Here is a 16615-nt window from a genome sequence, read left to right as displayed (position 1 = left end):
TCTAATCCCGTTGTGAGCTCTCTGAGACTGTACACGGCTCTTTTTACTTCTCTGTTCCTCGGTTCCTTGTCTAGTAAATGGGCTAACAGTATGAACTCCACAGAGACGCTGTAAGACTGGGAAGGCTCTTAGAGCAATCCATAGCACACAGTAAGCACTCAATAAACACTAATTGTTATCATGAACGTAATTCCATACACATACAGTTGACATATACATATATACAAGCATATGTGTCTGCATGCACATGCATGGATTTTTTCATTGTTTTTCTTTTGTTTCATTGAGATACATCTGGCTACATTGCCCAGGCTGGTCTTGAACTCCTGGCTTCAAGTGATCCTCCCACCTCAGCCTCCTGAGCAGCTGGGACTTCAGCCCTGGCACTTTTTGTTTCGATGCTATAGGAAAAAGCGACGGCTACTTACCTTTTGCATATCTCCTGTCCAACTGTGTCATCCCATAAAAATGAGGTCTTTCCAAAGGTCCTTGGGCAGTCATAAAAAGAAACTTGTAGAACATAAAACACCAGACCTGCAAACAGGTTCAAACATGTCTGGATTCAAAAGTATGAATGAGCAGAGATAAGGCCCGACCCCTAATACCTAATACCGTAACCATGAAAAGTCATCTTTCCCCTTGAATTTAAAACCGCCAACTGGAAAAGATGCATGTGCCGTGGATGGGCGGGCTGTGCTTCTGCACAGCAACAGGAAGCCTCCAGCTGACCCAGGGCTGCTCTTTCCCCCCACTCAAGGGCTGCTCAGGAATCGCGACAGCAGGTCTTGCGTTTTGGTTGACACCCCAGCATAAATCCAGCTCATACCAGACGGTGTGATCTCACCCTGGGACGCCAGCCAGAGGTTTCTCCCGAGATCTCTGAGGTTATCAGATCTGCAAAGTGCTTTACTTGCTTTCTCTTTTAGCCCATTTTTAGCAAAACAAAAGGTAGCACAGACCACAGGAGACACGAAGGTACAATCAAAAATTGTCCACACTCCATTACCCTAAATTACCTGACGATGCATAAATATTCATTGTTCCCTGGTTTCAATAGAAAGTAAACAGCCACTAAAAAGGATCTGATCTTTGTCATGCTTTTAATCTCTTCCGTTTCTCTTATATCAGAGAAAGAATATTCCTGCTTCCTGACCAAAGGGTATCTCTCTAATACAACCTCAAACAAGCCCCATCCCAAGCCTCGATTCCTTGTTCTAACTTTACTTTCTTCTTTCTTTCATCTATCCATCAACCTACTGTAACCCACTAATTGCAGTGCACCCCAGTTCTCTACAGGATATCTATCAGTGTGCCTGAGAGGGGAAGCTACAGTTCCAAGGCGTGGATGCATTGCCCTGCCTTTGTTAGCTGAATAATATCGAGCACATCTCTCTGCTTTTCTGGGTCTAAGTTTCCGCACCCATAAAATGAAGCTACGCCCTGAAGACCTTGACCACCCAAATTCTCACAAGGTCATTAACCCACAGGGATTCAGATACAGAGCAAAACACAGACTCCAGAAGGGCTGACCCCACTCCCAGCACCCGGTGTGAGCTCTGAGAAGCACACCCGTGTGGGTGCAGGGCCCAACTTTGGAAAAAAGATCAAGGCAACTGCAGGTGGGAGAACCCACCTCTCAACCCCTAGTGGAACTGAAAAGTGTGAGTGCTCACAAGCACATGGGGACAGAGCTGGTGAGGAGCCCGGCGACGTGCCCGGCAACGTGAAAAGGGACCCGACATCATCCCATGGCGTCAGGCTGGGTATTTTTGTATCTTTTGTGATTGGAAAAGGCAAATTGGGCAGACAGGGTGTTTTTAAGGGAATGGACAATTTATTAGATGCTATAAAACACAAGTAATCAATAAATAATATTTCAATGGAACCCAGCTTCTTTCCCCAGGTTCTCGTTAGGGAAGACCACACTGATGCCAAAGCGGGCTGCTTGGCTTTTCCACTCCTCTCTGTGAAGTCTCCTGTGTCGACTCACAAACTGGGAAGGAAGCTCAGAGCAGAGGGGGCCACAGCGTGACGGCCCAGCCTGGAGGAATTTAATCAGTTAATGTCTCAGGATCCACCGGTCCAATATTGACAGCTCACAATCAATGCAAGAAGCCACTCTCTAAAATGGATTCTTCCCCCTTGAATTTGAGACCTGCAAGTGGGTGTTGCTGGACTTCCCTGGAAACCTTCCAGATGCGCACTTCAGTCTCAACTGTGTGGATTGGATTCTGTTTCTAAAAAACAATAGTGAATGGGTTTGCTACTGGCTATTAAGTCTGCTTTCAAGAATAGTTTGGGTATTCCTCGCGAGGAGACTCTTGTTATTTCCATCATGTTAATTTATTTTCAAATTTTCCCTTTCCCCCTCGGTCGGTCTTCAATCCCCTCTCTCGGTGGTGTGCCTAAGTGCTCAGGTAATATACATACAAATGCTTCGACAGACAGATGGGCAAGTACCATCTCCTGGTGCCCATGCCTCTTAGTGAGAAAAGCACCCAAAACAGAGTGCAGCGATTCCACCCCCTCAAGTCCTATAATCATCTCTGCAGGGGGTAGTTCTGTAGCACCACGGATATATAAATTAGGACTACCAATAACGCTTGACAACACAATGAAGTGAACACAGTAATATTCCCTTCTCTAGCACACACATAAAACCAGAAAAATTACAACCAGTAGCGAAATAAAATTGTTAAACCATTTTTGCAAAATCAGTGCTATTTTGTTGCTTTCTTTTTTTTTTTTTTAATTCAGAAACATGATTTTCATGTAGCTGAACATCCACTCCAAGAGTGTGAACCTCCGAACAGAAGATTTTCTTAAGCTGTAGGTTTCTTACCAGCTTTGGAGATCATTCTCACGGGCACAGCTTGTCAGGTATATGTGCAAGAAATCTCTACTCAGAGGCTCACCACAACTGGATAGCTCTTATTTAATTCCTGAAAAACAAAAAAGGAAAGGCCATCAAAGATAACTTATTATCATCCTCATTTCCACTTGAGGAAATTGAGGCAGAGAGGTAAAATAATTTGCCAAAGATCACATTGCTAGTAAGCGGTCAGCGTAGAGTCTGAACTTGAGAACTCTGCTTCCCGGAAGTAGTACAGGATCCTTAATTTCAAAAGGGAGAGGGAGTGGGCATAGCTCAGTGGTAGAGCATATGTCTGCAAAAGGGAAGGAGCCTCACCTATTATTTGCCCTACATCTTATTACAAAGGCCCGACTAACAGCATCCAATCCTGAAAGAGTTGGCTATAAATACATGGTAAGGACTTGAACTTTGCCCATGAGACATTTTCTCCTTGAATTGGGGCTCTGGCCAGCCTCCCTTGGGATGTTGGGCTCAGGGAAAGCCTGGGGCTGTCTACCCACCCATTCACCTGCTTTCTGTTATCCAGAGATATCCTGCCTCCCAAACAGCATACCAAAATAAATAAATAAATAAATGTCAAGGCCGTGGATATTTACATCTCATGAACCTGAAGGTCAGTTCAAAAGGGCACTGGTTATTTATGGGACTGCTTTAGTCACCTAGGGCAGATGGGAGAAAGGAAGCGCTTGGACCTGTTCCCATTTTATCTTTACAACCTCTAATAGAAGTAGTTGACTGCTGACTGCTAAGGCATTCCAAAGTGAAAGGTGAAATTAATACTTTTAGCATTAAAAATATCGCTTGTGGCAGTCCATGTGCATGAATCTAATGTTCTCAACACCACGAGTCAGAAGACCCTCCCGTGACACTGTGCCATGAACGAAACCTCCAAATAATGAGCAGCTCCAAAGTGGTGATGTCCTTTTAACCGTGGGATAATTTTTGTTTCTAGATGCCAGATCTGGAATTTTTTCAAAGTTAAAAAAAAAGAAAAGAAAAAGCACAGAAGCCTGTATCTAGAGCCACTGGTAATGAAACAAACCACCTGAACATTTTCAAATGCCCTACGCAACTCTCCTAGAGTGGTTCTGCATTATGAAAAGAATCCCCAGATCTTGCCCTCGCCAAGGCCTGCTAAATATCTTCCGCCTAAATACACAGGAAAGAAAGTCTAGAGTGTTTTGTGAGGGTGGGAGAGGTGCTAGGGACCAAACCCAGGGTCTTGTGTATGCTAAGCACATACTCTATTCCTGAGCTGCACCCCAGCCCAAGAACAAACTCTTTATCCATCCCCCCAATTGCATCAACTCAAAACTGAAGTTTGTGTAAATGAAGGAGTCCAAGAAACAGAGGCCAGTATGGCAAGTACACTCCATCCCTCAAAACATGTTGCTGAATTTGTCATCACACTCCAAATGACAATAATTCTTTGACTTTATAAAAAGAATTCTGGTTCAATAATTAGGCCACTAAGTTTTCCAACAACCCAAGAACCTCAAGAAACAAAAAGCAGGAGGAGAGCTGTAAACACCATCACAGTGCCCCCGGCTTTGACCAGGATGGAGACACTAACCTGTCAACAGACATCTCCTGGAGAAAATAAAAAGGGAAATTCAGAAGACTCTTCTGCTTGCAATTAAGAGGTATGTCCAGACAGTATCAAGAGTTGTGTTCTCCCATTTGAAACCCAAGTTTTATCTTCCTGTTTTGACTAGTGGGCTCTTGACGAAGGCTTGTGGTGTTATAAATTATCCCATTACTCACTCCCTCAGGTAACCCTGCTGGAACAGGAAGGAAGTAAATCTTGGAGTGGTACACTTATATCCCTTAATCATACCCAGGCATGCCCTCCAAGGCAGTAAATCACCAGCCTGCACACATCACCATGATTCACACCTGCAAAGAGCAGAGACGACAGGTACTGAGAAGGACCATGCCAAAAGAAGGGCATCTGGATACACGAAAATTAACAAACTGCGGCAAACCAGGGCTGGCTCTTCCCTGACAGCCATCACTCCGGCAAGTGTGTCATTCTAATTAAGGGTCATCAGCCATGTTAAAGGCAGATTTTATAGAGCAAAGCTTTCCAAACCGATTCCAGGACTCAGTACAATTTCTAAGCTTTTCTAAAGCTAAACATCGACGTCGCATTCACCCACTCGGGCATGACTTTAGTTAGGACCATTGGTCCTATGGTTGAGCTAGCTGACCATCCTCTCAAACTCTTGAGGGTAGACACATGACCCACCATATGTTTTAAGATGCTACCTAACTATAATCAAGAGCTCATCTAACTTTACAGAGAAGCAGGAAGGAATTAAAACATGCCATCAACACTGGAGAAAAAATATTTGAGGTTACCCTATCTTCTAAGACGAGGCACCCATTCTCTACATCTGGAACAGAAAGAGGAAAAGGGGGTTTTCAATCATCAAAGAGCCTTCTTTTACTCCAATTACAAAAGAATGCAAATTGCTTCCAGGTTGGTGTGAATGGTACAAGTCGGTATGGATTGTCCCATGCAGTACAGGATGCCACCGCTTCCACTGGCCTTGGGAGAACCTGTCGCAGAAGCACCGGCTCAGTGACCATAAGCATAGATCTCTAGCTATAGAGGCAAGCAAGCGCCCCCGCCCTGCTCCTGCCAGGCACATGCCAACAGAACAAGACCAGATGATAGGAAACCCCTCCTGCAGGCTCTTTTCAACCTTTACACCGCGAGACTTAACTTTTTACATTTGACTCCGTGACGTGTGTTTTACATCATTCAAACTTTTGGGACGAAAACTCACACACTGGGGGAAGAAATGATGCTGTCTGAGCGAGGATCAGGCCAGATGGACAGAAGGTTCTACTCTGCCTTCAGCGAGATGGTTGCCCCAAAGATCAGCCTCTGAGCTGGCCAAGGGCGGGGATTTGCAAGACAAAGAACAACAAGTATTTTTGACAGCTGTGCATATATACATAGGATAGAGAGCCAGAAGTCTCCTCTAAATAAGAACCAGCGTGGCACATTTAAATAGAGTAAGGTAAGTGAAAATAGATTTTTTTTTCTGTAAAAGAATGAACTCAATGCGACCACCCTTTTAAGTTTGCATTATTTATTTATTTATCTTATTGATTTTAAAGGGCTTTCTAATAAGATTGCCCGTCCTCCGTGGTAAGGCCAAAAGCTCTCTGACTGCATGGGAATGAGCTGTGGTCTGCTCAACTTTCAGCACGAGACTCTCTCACCCAGACTGTGTCATCCTTATATTAAAACAAAAGCATCTCCGTGGACCTGGGGGATGTGCTGTGGGAACACTACTGACCGCACTTTAGCCTGGATGGGATGCTCACACAGACAAAGTCCAGGCCGGCTCATAAAAAGCATCCACACTAAAACGCACGGAGATAACCTCGATGGCCACTCCTCCACGAAACCCGAGTGCCTGGGGTCACTTCGACCCTACCAGGGGCAGGAATGACTTTGTGGTTGCTCTATCTACATTTTTAATCACATTTTTATTTCACCTCCAGCTTTAAAACCGATCAAATGGAAGGAGGCCTTCTGGGTAAACACTCCCCCTGACTTTCGTTGGGGTGTTTCGTGGGAGAATGTCATTTCTAGACCTAAAGAACAATGCAACATGAACCACAGATGCCAGTGTCTGTCAGATACGGAGTGTCCACAGATTAACCCGTGGCCACCTACCCCTGCACGGCACCCCTGATGCACTCACAAGCCGACAGAGGGAAGACGCCTTTTAGCTAAAAATGGAGATGTCAGGCAGCTGCTTGTCAGACTTTAAAAATGATCCTTGGGAAATCTCAAGGGCTTATGCTCCCTAAAACAGCAAATCCATACTTTTTTTTTTTCTTTTCTTTTAATGTAATAGCAGTCAACCACAGTCAAGGTCAGAAAAAGTGTACTTGGCCACCTGAATAACTCTACCATATTTGGTATTCAAAATTAAAAGGCAGAGAGTTAAAAGTGGTAGTTAAGTGCTAGATCTCAACTTAAAAGTTTAAAATTGGGGCAGGACATAAACCAAAATAAGGACGCCTCATTTAACGGCAGTTAGTCAGCTCACTTGTTAAGTGCACTCTGATTCATACACACAGTCAAAAAATAGGACTACAGCTGACAGAGAGCAGCCAGCGTCGTGGCAGACATGTTTACTGAGCCATTATGTATGCGCGGAACTGTCCTGGAACTGTGAGGCTTGCCCCAAGCAGGGCCAAGAGGAACTGAGCATCATTAAAACAGCAAGATCCATAAAGGCACAGGAGGGCAAGAGTGCAGTCAGCAAAACGTCAGTAAGTCACCTCCTTGACTCTGTCCTGCTCTTAAAACGCAGCCCTCAGACACCGTGCGCCCACCACACAGAAGGCACCAGAAAGGGGGCCCCCAGCCTGCAGCCAAAATGACAGCCTAGATAGAGCTTGTGGGTTCTATAAATGGTGGCTTGAGATTCGGGTTTCATTTTTCTGTCTAAATAAAATGTCCCTGGAAATGTTCTCCCGACACAATGGAAGCACCGAAGATTTATAGACAGAGTGGTTCACCAACTCTTTTTGCTCCAGAGCAGTTAAAGGACGACTAGGTCACGAGGCCCTCCTACCTGCCACTTGGCTGCTATACAGAGGCTGGGTCCACCGTTGACCCAGGATGTGTTTCCTGGGTCCACTTCGGCACCAAACAATAAACCACAGACACTCAACCAGAAAATCACCATCTTCCAGAGCATAAAACCGTATTTCTAACACCCAGATGATAAAGTTTGGGGGAGGAATGAGAAGGGTTGGTGGTGTGTGGGAGCAGAGAGGAGACTTTTTACATGGCCCTAAGGGTATTGTTTAGGTTTCGTGAAGCTCAGACTGAAAAAACCTTGCCTTCAAGGTATCAGTGTGAGCTTTCAGCCGAAAATCACTGTGGGTTACTGGTGAGTGTTTTGTGTCAGTAGAATGTACACAGGTTTCGCCCACCACCGACCAAAAATGTTAATGACTCGAGAGCCAGGCAGGGAAGCCTAAACATGTCTCTGTATCTTTGTCCTTTTGTATAACAAGCCGCTAAAGAAGTTCAAAGAGACTCCGTGTTATTCCAGAGCCCTGAATTTATAAATCTCACAGCTAGCATTTCCCAATCGGGGGCAAGAGCAGATCAGAAGATGAGGGGCATTTCTGTCCTTCAGGACACGGCTGGCAGCTGCTGTTCCCCTTCTGCCTACTGGGCTCATGCGAACTTATTCATGCATTTGGCGTGTTCGTGGAATTTGCCAGTTTGCTGGGCTTGACACCAGAAAGATGGCTGAACATTTGCTGTTGTCCATTTGCTGACCGACAATAATTCAAGACTTAAATGTCACATTCAAAGAACCTGACCAGCTGGGAGGAGGCGTTGAAGTCCTGGATGAAGCAAAAGTCAAAAAGTAAATACCATTTTCTAGTCATTCAAATAACCCTTTTCCACACCCTCTCTTCTTATGAAAATTGGCCCTGCTCCTAACATGTTTCAATCAATGTTCACAACGGCCACCCCATCAGCAGGCGCTTTAGGTAACTCCAGCCAATTCTGAAGTTTAAGCCCAATGAAGCTCTTGTCTTCCACAGTTTTGTGATGAAAATAGAAATCCCTTTAGATGGTGATGAAATCCAAACCAAGCCCCTAAGTTACTGAAGGGCAGAAACACGACTAGGAAAAGTTCTAGTACCCTCTTCCGGCATAATAATAGATTAAATAAAACTTTGTGTACTTATTCAAAAATGCCTTGGCCTGGTCCTCTTCGTGCAGCAAGAACAGGAAGGTCTAAATGACTGTCATCAAAGTCTTCTCAAGTTGTTCTCGTTTTATTATCAATTGGCAAACTAAAATTTTATATCTTCCACCGCATGTTGCAAACGTCTTAATTACAACTTTACTTCATTTATATTCAGAAATACACTAGTATTCTGCCAAAACAGCATAATAAACTTAAAAAATTGATCCATTAATTTGAAATTTTCCCTCCCAGAGACACTTTGCCCTTCTTTTATGTATCTTGGATTAATGTCTGGAAACATCTTTTATACCAAATATCTTGTCCCTACTAAGGCTGGAATGCTGGATTTCTACAAATATCTTTGTTGGTACTAAACAAATGCTCAACAACCTTCACAATTAACAAACGGAACAGAGCCCCAGATGAACACCAGCTACATAAACAACCTGAGCACAAAAACACATCTCTACCAAATCAGTGACATTCTCAGACAATAAATAGCCCATTCCACGTCACCGGGCCACCCCAGGAACTTCTGTCACCTTCTCTGAGTCCACAGACTGCAAGGGATACCATCTACACCAACTCTTAAAAGAACACATGTGACTAATATTGGTTCTTTCCAGCTCTAATACTTAATGAAAGTCTCTAAAGTTAAGAAATAGAAAACTCTGTATTTTTACAAATAGTCTTGCTACATGGAAAGTATGGAAGTGTGTCCAAAGCTGTGAATTTGTCGCACTAAGCAGATACCCACAAGATTTCAGGAGCACCAAGACTGTGTGGGCTGCTAATCACCACCCAAATCCCCACCACTGCTGCATGACTTAGGTGGTCAAATCCCCTGGATAAAATTCCTAGCTATTTCTGGGCACAGTGGCACAGGCCTGTGATCCTATTGGCTCAGGAGGTCAAGGCAGGGGGATCCCAAGTTCAAAGCCGGCTTCAGCAACGGCAAGGCACTAGGCAAATCTGTGAGACCCTGTGTCTGAATAAAATACAACATAGGGCTGGGATGTAGCTCAGTGGTCGAGTGCTCTTGAGTTCAATCCCCGGTACCCCCATACCCAAAACAAATTCCCAGCCGTTAAACCCTTCACGTGAAGTTGTTTCTTGTAGGGATCCAGTGGCCAACGTCTCCGGGCAGGGTCAGCTGAACAGGTAAATCGCAGCAGGGGGGAGAGTAGAGGGAACTTTCCAATTAGGGAGAAGAGCTTTCCACCAGGGTGGACCACAGCAGGGGAGGGGTGAGGAAACAAATCAATCCAGGAACCCAACCAGGACAGGCCATATTTCACTCCACTTTGAAGTAGAAAATGTCAGGACTTGGCTTCTGATAGTGGATGAGAGCCGAACATTTACGTTTGGATAATCCGCTCTCCCACTCAGGTAAACACAGCGTGAAAGTGATTCCATCAAATTTTTTCATCAAATTTCAGAAATTAGAACAAAAGTCCTCTAAGTAAAGGCAGGAACTATCTTTGTAAAAGCTCGTCTACCCAAAACATTAACATCGAGGGAAAGTCTTGCCATGTGGATCTCGAAGCGCACAAGGGGAAACCCTGGTCTACGGACCCCCGGGCCGGGCTTCATCACCAGGGCCACTTGTTCCTCACGAGAAAAAAATTCTGGGAAAAAATTCAACCCGTTTAGGTTTCACACCAACATTTAGAAGCCTACAAAAACATTAAAATAGTGGCCTCTTGTAAAGTAGAGCAACATTCCATCAGAACTAGAAGATAAGGTGGGCAGAGGCCTCCATCACTGCATGTCCAAATAGATTTTCCCCTTCGAGCATCAGAATGAGAGGATCTGAGCGATAGATCAGCAGAATCCTGCCCAATTCCACGGCCTAAGTGAGGTCCTGAAGATGATGCCTCTGTGTCCAGTGGTCAGGCTGGCTCCCCAAAGTTCCCCTGATTCTCATGCAAAGAAATTCAGCTTCAACCTGGGAATTCCCAATTTTTTTTTTTTTTTCAGAGAATGGGATGCAGAATCTGATGAGACAGAGTTTCAGAGGAATCCGAAGCGACACTGCTCAGCTTCCTTCCCAGGATGTAGCAGGTGGCCACCTTTTATGCATAAACGCTAGGTTTAAAGCACCCCAGGAACCAGGTAAAACAGAAGTTCCAAGGAGCAGAGATGAGACATCGGCAAGGTAACCAGGGAAGTGGCAGGAGGCCTGCTCTGGAAAACTAACTGACGGAGGGGGCCATAGAACTAGCACCAAGTTGGTAGGTGGTCCAAGTGTCCAATTCCCACTTTTCCTTCTTCCTTTTTACCTAGAAATGACGATCCCAACCACCTGTGCCACATCAAGCCACTTAAAGGAACGTGAAGACCACCTGCCCTTTCCTCCTGGAGGAAGCTGAAGAAGACATTTCGACCTCACTGTTCTTGGGGGCACACGCTCCCTGTGGTCTGAGAAAGTCCTGGGACTCAGCTGGTGGTGAGCAGCTGGCAGGGAGTTCAGCTCCTCCCCTCCAGGGCTGGACACAGACACGTTTTTCAAAGGTGAGTGAAGACAATTCCCGCTCTTTCTCTGGTAGCACTCCTTATTGTGAAAAGGAGTGAGAATTAAATAAGGCAGAGAACAGAGACCACCAGGAGGTGAGCAGGCACAGTGGGGGTGGACCCCAACAGCCAGGGGATGCACAGCTGTGCAGGCAGCTCACAGCAGGACTTCCCTCACCTGCCCTCACCTCTCACCTTCCCTCAGCCTCATTAGCATATAGATAGATATAGATATAGATATCTGTACACCCTTGTTCATAGAGCAACATTCACAAAATAATGGTGATAAGAGCCTATGCATTGAATCGACCCAAATGCCCATCACCAGATGAATGGATGCAGCGTGACATGTACAATAGGTTATTATTCAGCCTTAAAGACGGGCAGGGGGGTGGATTCTGGCATCTGTCACAGCACAGAGGAATCCTGAAGGTATGACGCTAAGCAAAATCAGCCAGTCACAAATGGAACAACATTGTGTGACTCCAAACTCACAGGAATAGAAGAGATGTCAGTTCTAGGGGGCTGTGGGGAGGGGAACAATGAGTTGTTTCACGAGTTTTGCAAGATGTAAGGCTCTGGAGATTGGGTGCACAAGGATGGGAATATTCTCAACACTACTCAACTACACACTTGAAAAGAATGAAAATGGTAAGTTTTATGTTATATGTTTGTTAATCATAATAAAAAAAATAAATTAAAAAGACATATATTTAGCCCACAAACTGGAATTAGTTGCTTTCTCTTCTCAACTACCTCTGAATCCTCAGGAGCTAATTGGCAAGAATCACTTGCCTCATACGGCACCCATTGGATCCCCTGAAATAACAGGTAATAGCTTCACTGCTTACTTTACAGACGAGCAGGCGGAGGTCCAGAGAGACTCAATGTCTTTGCAAGATGGCGCCCTCGCGGATGAGTGAAGGGTGCCACATCTCAGCTTGTCTTACAGAGCCTGCTCTTCCTCCTAGATGACCTCACCATTCCTGCAAGCAGGATTCCCCCACCCAACCCTCCTAACAGCTCTCCCAAAGGTCACAGTCACCTCCCTGTTCCCTTCCTGGGTTTGGTGAGCTTATCTACACTTGGCTTCTGTGGTAGGTGATGCAGACTGACCCACCCTGGCCTTCGGGACACAATCTCTTCCCTCCACTTTCTGGACACCATTTTCTTCTGGTAATCCTACTGTCTGACCACTCCTTCCTTATCATGTTCTTAAGAAACAGAGTCTTCCTCAATTTCCACCAAAACAATGGCTAATCATGACTAAATAAGTAGTGGAGTTACAGTACTTTAAATTCATTTCACACATTCTCAGGGTTGTTTTTGTTATCTGTTCTAGATCTCTGGAGACAGGTTCTCTAGAGTTGTCCATGAAGGTGGGGAGTCTATTTTACTTACCATACACCTCTCAAAGCCGAGTGCAATATATGACATGTAGTAAATTTCACAAAGAATTATTAAATTTGATCTTAATATAACCAAACCCTTGTGTTCAAAACCACTTTTCCCAGCACTCTTCCAGATTCAGTGAGAAAATTCCCCCAACTACTTAACTGTCACCCTCACTCCAAGGCCAGATAAGGTTCATCAGGGGCTCCAGGGAAGATCTAAAGCAGTTGAGAAGCTTCACAGCGTTACTTCTCAGATCCCTGCCATATCTCACCCCAGTACAAAAGCATTAAATGAAATTAGAATATTCCAATTTTCCTACATGTCCGCCTACTAATTGAACTAAATACTTGAAACCCTAACACAAGAAATTAGAGGAAACTCGGAAAGTGTGATCATTCCAGTCAGCTGAATTTTGGTGAAGAGTATGTTCACCTAGCTGTAGATTAAATTCACCCCACCATGTCCCTGAACAGCAAGTTACACAACAGTCCACTTTTATCCTGTTATTTCCTTAAAATAACAGGCTGCTTCACCAGCACCCTCTGTAGGTGACACACCCGAGGCTGGCCCTACCTCTTCCTTTGTACTTCATCCTAGGGAACTCACAGCTGGCCTTCATTTTTTATTACAGCATTATAATCATACATAGTATTTGGGTTCCCAATGACAAAAGCATCCATGCAAGGAATTTGATTTCTATTCCTACTCCCCCACCCCATTATCCCCTCCTCTACTCCACTGACCTTCCTTTCACTCCTTTATTCATTTATTTTTCATTGGCACCTTTTACATATACACAAAGGTGGAATCTCTCTGGGTACATTTAGGTGTGTATATGACAGGACTCTGTTGGATTCATTCCACCTTTCCTCCCCTTTCCCTCCTTCCCTTCCTCTCCTTCTCCTCCTACTCTCTTATCTTCTCTTATCTTTATGCTATCTGATCCCCTCCGCCATCTTTCCTCTATTTTCTCTAGCTTCCACATATGATGGAAAACATTTGACTTGATTTTCTGAGTCTGGCTTATTTCACTTAGCATGATTTTCTCCATTTCCATCCATTTATCGGCAAATGCCATTATTTCTTTCTTTGTGGCTGAGTAAAACTCCGCTGTGTGAATGTGCCACATGTTCTTGCTCCATTCCTCTGTTGACAGGCATCTGACTGGCTCCATGTTCTTAGCTATTGTGAACTGAGGTGCTGTAAACATTCTAGTGACTGTGTCCCTACAGTATGCTGGTTTTAGTCCTTTTGCATAAATACCGAAGAGGAAAGATAGCTAGTCATATGGTGGGTCTGTTTCTAGTTTTTGGAAGAACCTTCACACTGCTTTCCAAAGTGGTTGGATTAATTTTCAGCCTGGCCAACAATGAACGAGTACACCTTTTTCTCCACCTCCTCACTAACACCTATTTATTTATTTTGTATTCTTGATAATTGCCAATCGAACTGAAGTGACATGAAATCTCAGTGTAGTTTTGGTTTGCATAGCTCTGATTCCTAGAGATAATGAACATTTTTTCATATATCTGTTGGCCATTTGTGCTTCTTCTTTTGAGAAATTTGTTTAGTTTTTTTTTTTTTACTCATTTATTGATTGGGTTTTTTGTTTGTTTTGTTTTTAGCATTGAGTTTTTGTGGTTTTTTTTATATATTCTGGATATTAATCCCCCATCAGAGAAGTAGCTGGCAAGGATTTGTTTTCCCATTCCATAGGCTCTCTCTTTCCTCTCTTTGTTGCTCAAAGCTTTTTAATGTGATGGCATCCCACTTTATTGATTCCTGGTTTTATTTCTTGAGCTTTAGGGGTCTTGCTGAGGAAGTCAATGCCTGCACTTATATGATGAAGTGCTGACCCTAGGTTCTTTTCCAGCAGTTACAAGGTTTCTGGCCTAAATTCCTAAGTCTTTCATCCGTTTTGATCTGACTCTTGTGCAGGGTGAGAGACAGGGGTCTACTTTCATTCTTCTACATATGGATATCCAGTCCTCCCAGCACCGTTTGTTTAAAAGGTTGTCTTTTCTCCAATGTGTGTTTTGGGCACTTTTGTCAAGGGTCCGATGACTGTAGGTATGTGGCTCTGTCTGTCTTCTGTACTATCCCATGGGTCTCCATGTCGATTCACTCAGATCTTCTTTAAATGGATTTTTTTGTGTGTTTGATTTAGGTATTGAGACTAATTTCCCACCTTATTTAAAATACCTCAAAAATACTGAGGTAGCAATTCCTTACAAACCTGTAATATGGACAACATCCAAAATATATATATATTTTTGCACAATGTAAAAAAAGATAAAATTTCACCAAAGAAAGAAAGAAGGGTGATTACCGAGTAGTGTTGTGAATTTGGGAAGTTGGCTGCTACGAGAGAGGGGATAATTTCTTTTAAGTCTAGATGGAAAAATGAACCGACTATCACTGTAACACACTGGTAGATTGAAATGGAGCATTACAAGGAACATGGAATCCAATATCAATTTTTGAGAAAAATTATTTTTCAACAAACGAAAGGTCACTCTTTGATAACACAAGTGTGATGGCACAAGACGTTGACCCAAGAAAGCCTACCTTTTTAAGATGGAGAAGATGTCTTAAAAGATCATCTCTCTTTGAAAGAAGGAGAAAAGAAGAGCCTTTCTAAACTTCTGAGAGTGACAGAAGACACGTTTTCTTTTCATCCTACGGTTGTCTTCGATGACGCCCGTATCCAGAGTTAAGGCTTTCTCAATGTTTTGCTGCTGTTGTTGTTTTATAAAACGCATCTATGAAATTATCTTACCCAGCCTGAAGGCTGTGCTTTCAGAAGGCTGCGGTCTCTGAAGTCCAAGTATGTCACTGGAACAAATGTCACCCAGAGAAGGTATGGGCGCGCAGAGGGTGAGGCGGGCGGACTTGGGAGCCCCTGGGGAAGACTCGGCACACCCTCTCTTCAGCAGGGTTCCCTGTGTGTGACAACAAAAGAAAACTGACTTATTTGGTCAATATTATTGTTTCCAAATTCCCTGCAGTGGACCCTCTTGCTATCTGCAGAGGGGGCTCGCACTCCCACCGCCCCTGCTCCGGAGACCTCAAGAGCACATTTGGACTTAACTCTACTACTGCCTTTGTGGGGTCACCTAGCTGCCACCCTCCTACCCCCCGTAGCTCCTGCAGTCAGCACCTGTCCCACGACCCTCGTTTTCTGTTACTTTCCTTCTTCCCTGCTGGCCTGTGAGGTCCTGAAGGTCGCAGACCCTGACTTGACCTTCCCAACATTTCCAAGTGCCCCCAGCACAACAGGTCTTTGGCAGGGCCATTGATTTAAGGAAAATCCAAGGTGCGCCTGGAATGAACCAGGCACTGCTCTGGGAGCCGGGGTGGTGGCAGTGAAGGAAACACACACCAGAGTCAGTTGGGCAAGCTGACGGTCCAGCCATGTTCCTACAGGTGGACAGAAGGCTACTAGAGAACCAGCTCCTTCTCTCCTTGACAGCTTGGAAATCTTACTCAGAGAAAGAAGTAAACCTGACCCTGACCCGCAATTACAAATCTCTACAATCATGAACGTGAAGTTCAAGCCCAATCAGAGTCCTAGAGTTAAGAGTGGACCTGTTCATTTCCTTTATCAACAACCAATATCAAAAGATGGGAGACGGGACCCTCGTGTTGCCATCGGACGATCATTCAGACCACACACTAGAACGTCTACTCGGAGGCAGCCACGGTTATCTTCAAAAATGGGAAAGTGAGGGCTGGGATAGAGCTCAGGTGGTAGAGTGCTGGCTTTGCATGCATAAGGCCCTGGGTTCAATTCCCACCACCACCAAAAACAAACCAGAAAAGCATGCTGGGAGAGATGCTGAGGACCAGGCTTCCTCCACCACCACCGCTAATTCTAACAACAGCGCCCATCCTCGGAACGTTTGCAGCCTCAAAATCCTTTCATTTCACTCGAGTTCCCGCACGTGAACCCTCACATGGCAGCTGATGCAGGGGGCTCAGATTCCTAGTATCTTGTGTCTATAGATGCTAAGTGGAGGCTCAAAGCGGTCAGGTCATTTTATGCAGTTGGTAAGTTATAAGGTCAAACTAACACGAGAACCACGGA

General features: G+C 44.5%; 1 long non-coding RNA gene across 9 annotated transcripts in view; it reads right to left on the bottom strand.

Annotated features, from left to right (window-relative positions):
* The window catches only part of LOC107149427, a 290671-nt gene that overhangs the window by 111134 nt on the left and 162922 nt on the right, over window positions 1–16615 (bottom strand). For 7 of the 9 annotated variants that reach the window (XR_007346266.1, XR_007346263.1, XR_007346264.1 and 4 more), the window contains 2 exons: window positions 15308–15470; window positions 2843–2942 (listed from right to left, as the gene is read on the bottom strand). This is a non-coding gene — a long non-coding RNA (uncharacterized LOC107149427). Of the gene's footprint in view, window positions 1–428; window positions 535–2842; window positions 2943–15096; window positions 15471–16615 lie in introns of all 9 variants that reach the window. The other 2 variants (XR_007346269.1, XR_007346267.1) reach the window with 2 other exon arrangements.

The sequence above is a fragment of the Marmota marmota genome, unplaced genomic scaffold (assembly GCF_001458135.2).
Source record: "Marmota marmota marmota unplaced genomic scaffold, marMar, whole genome shotgun sequence".
NCBI classification, from domain to species: domain Eukaryota; kingdom Metazoa; phylum Chordata; class Mammalia; order Rodentia; family Sciuridae; genus Marmota; species Marmota marmota.
The sequence above is the reverse complement of the archived record's forward strand: the minus strand, read 5'-3'. Positions and strand labels throughout refer to the sequence as shown.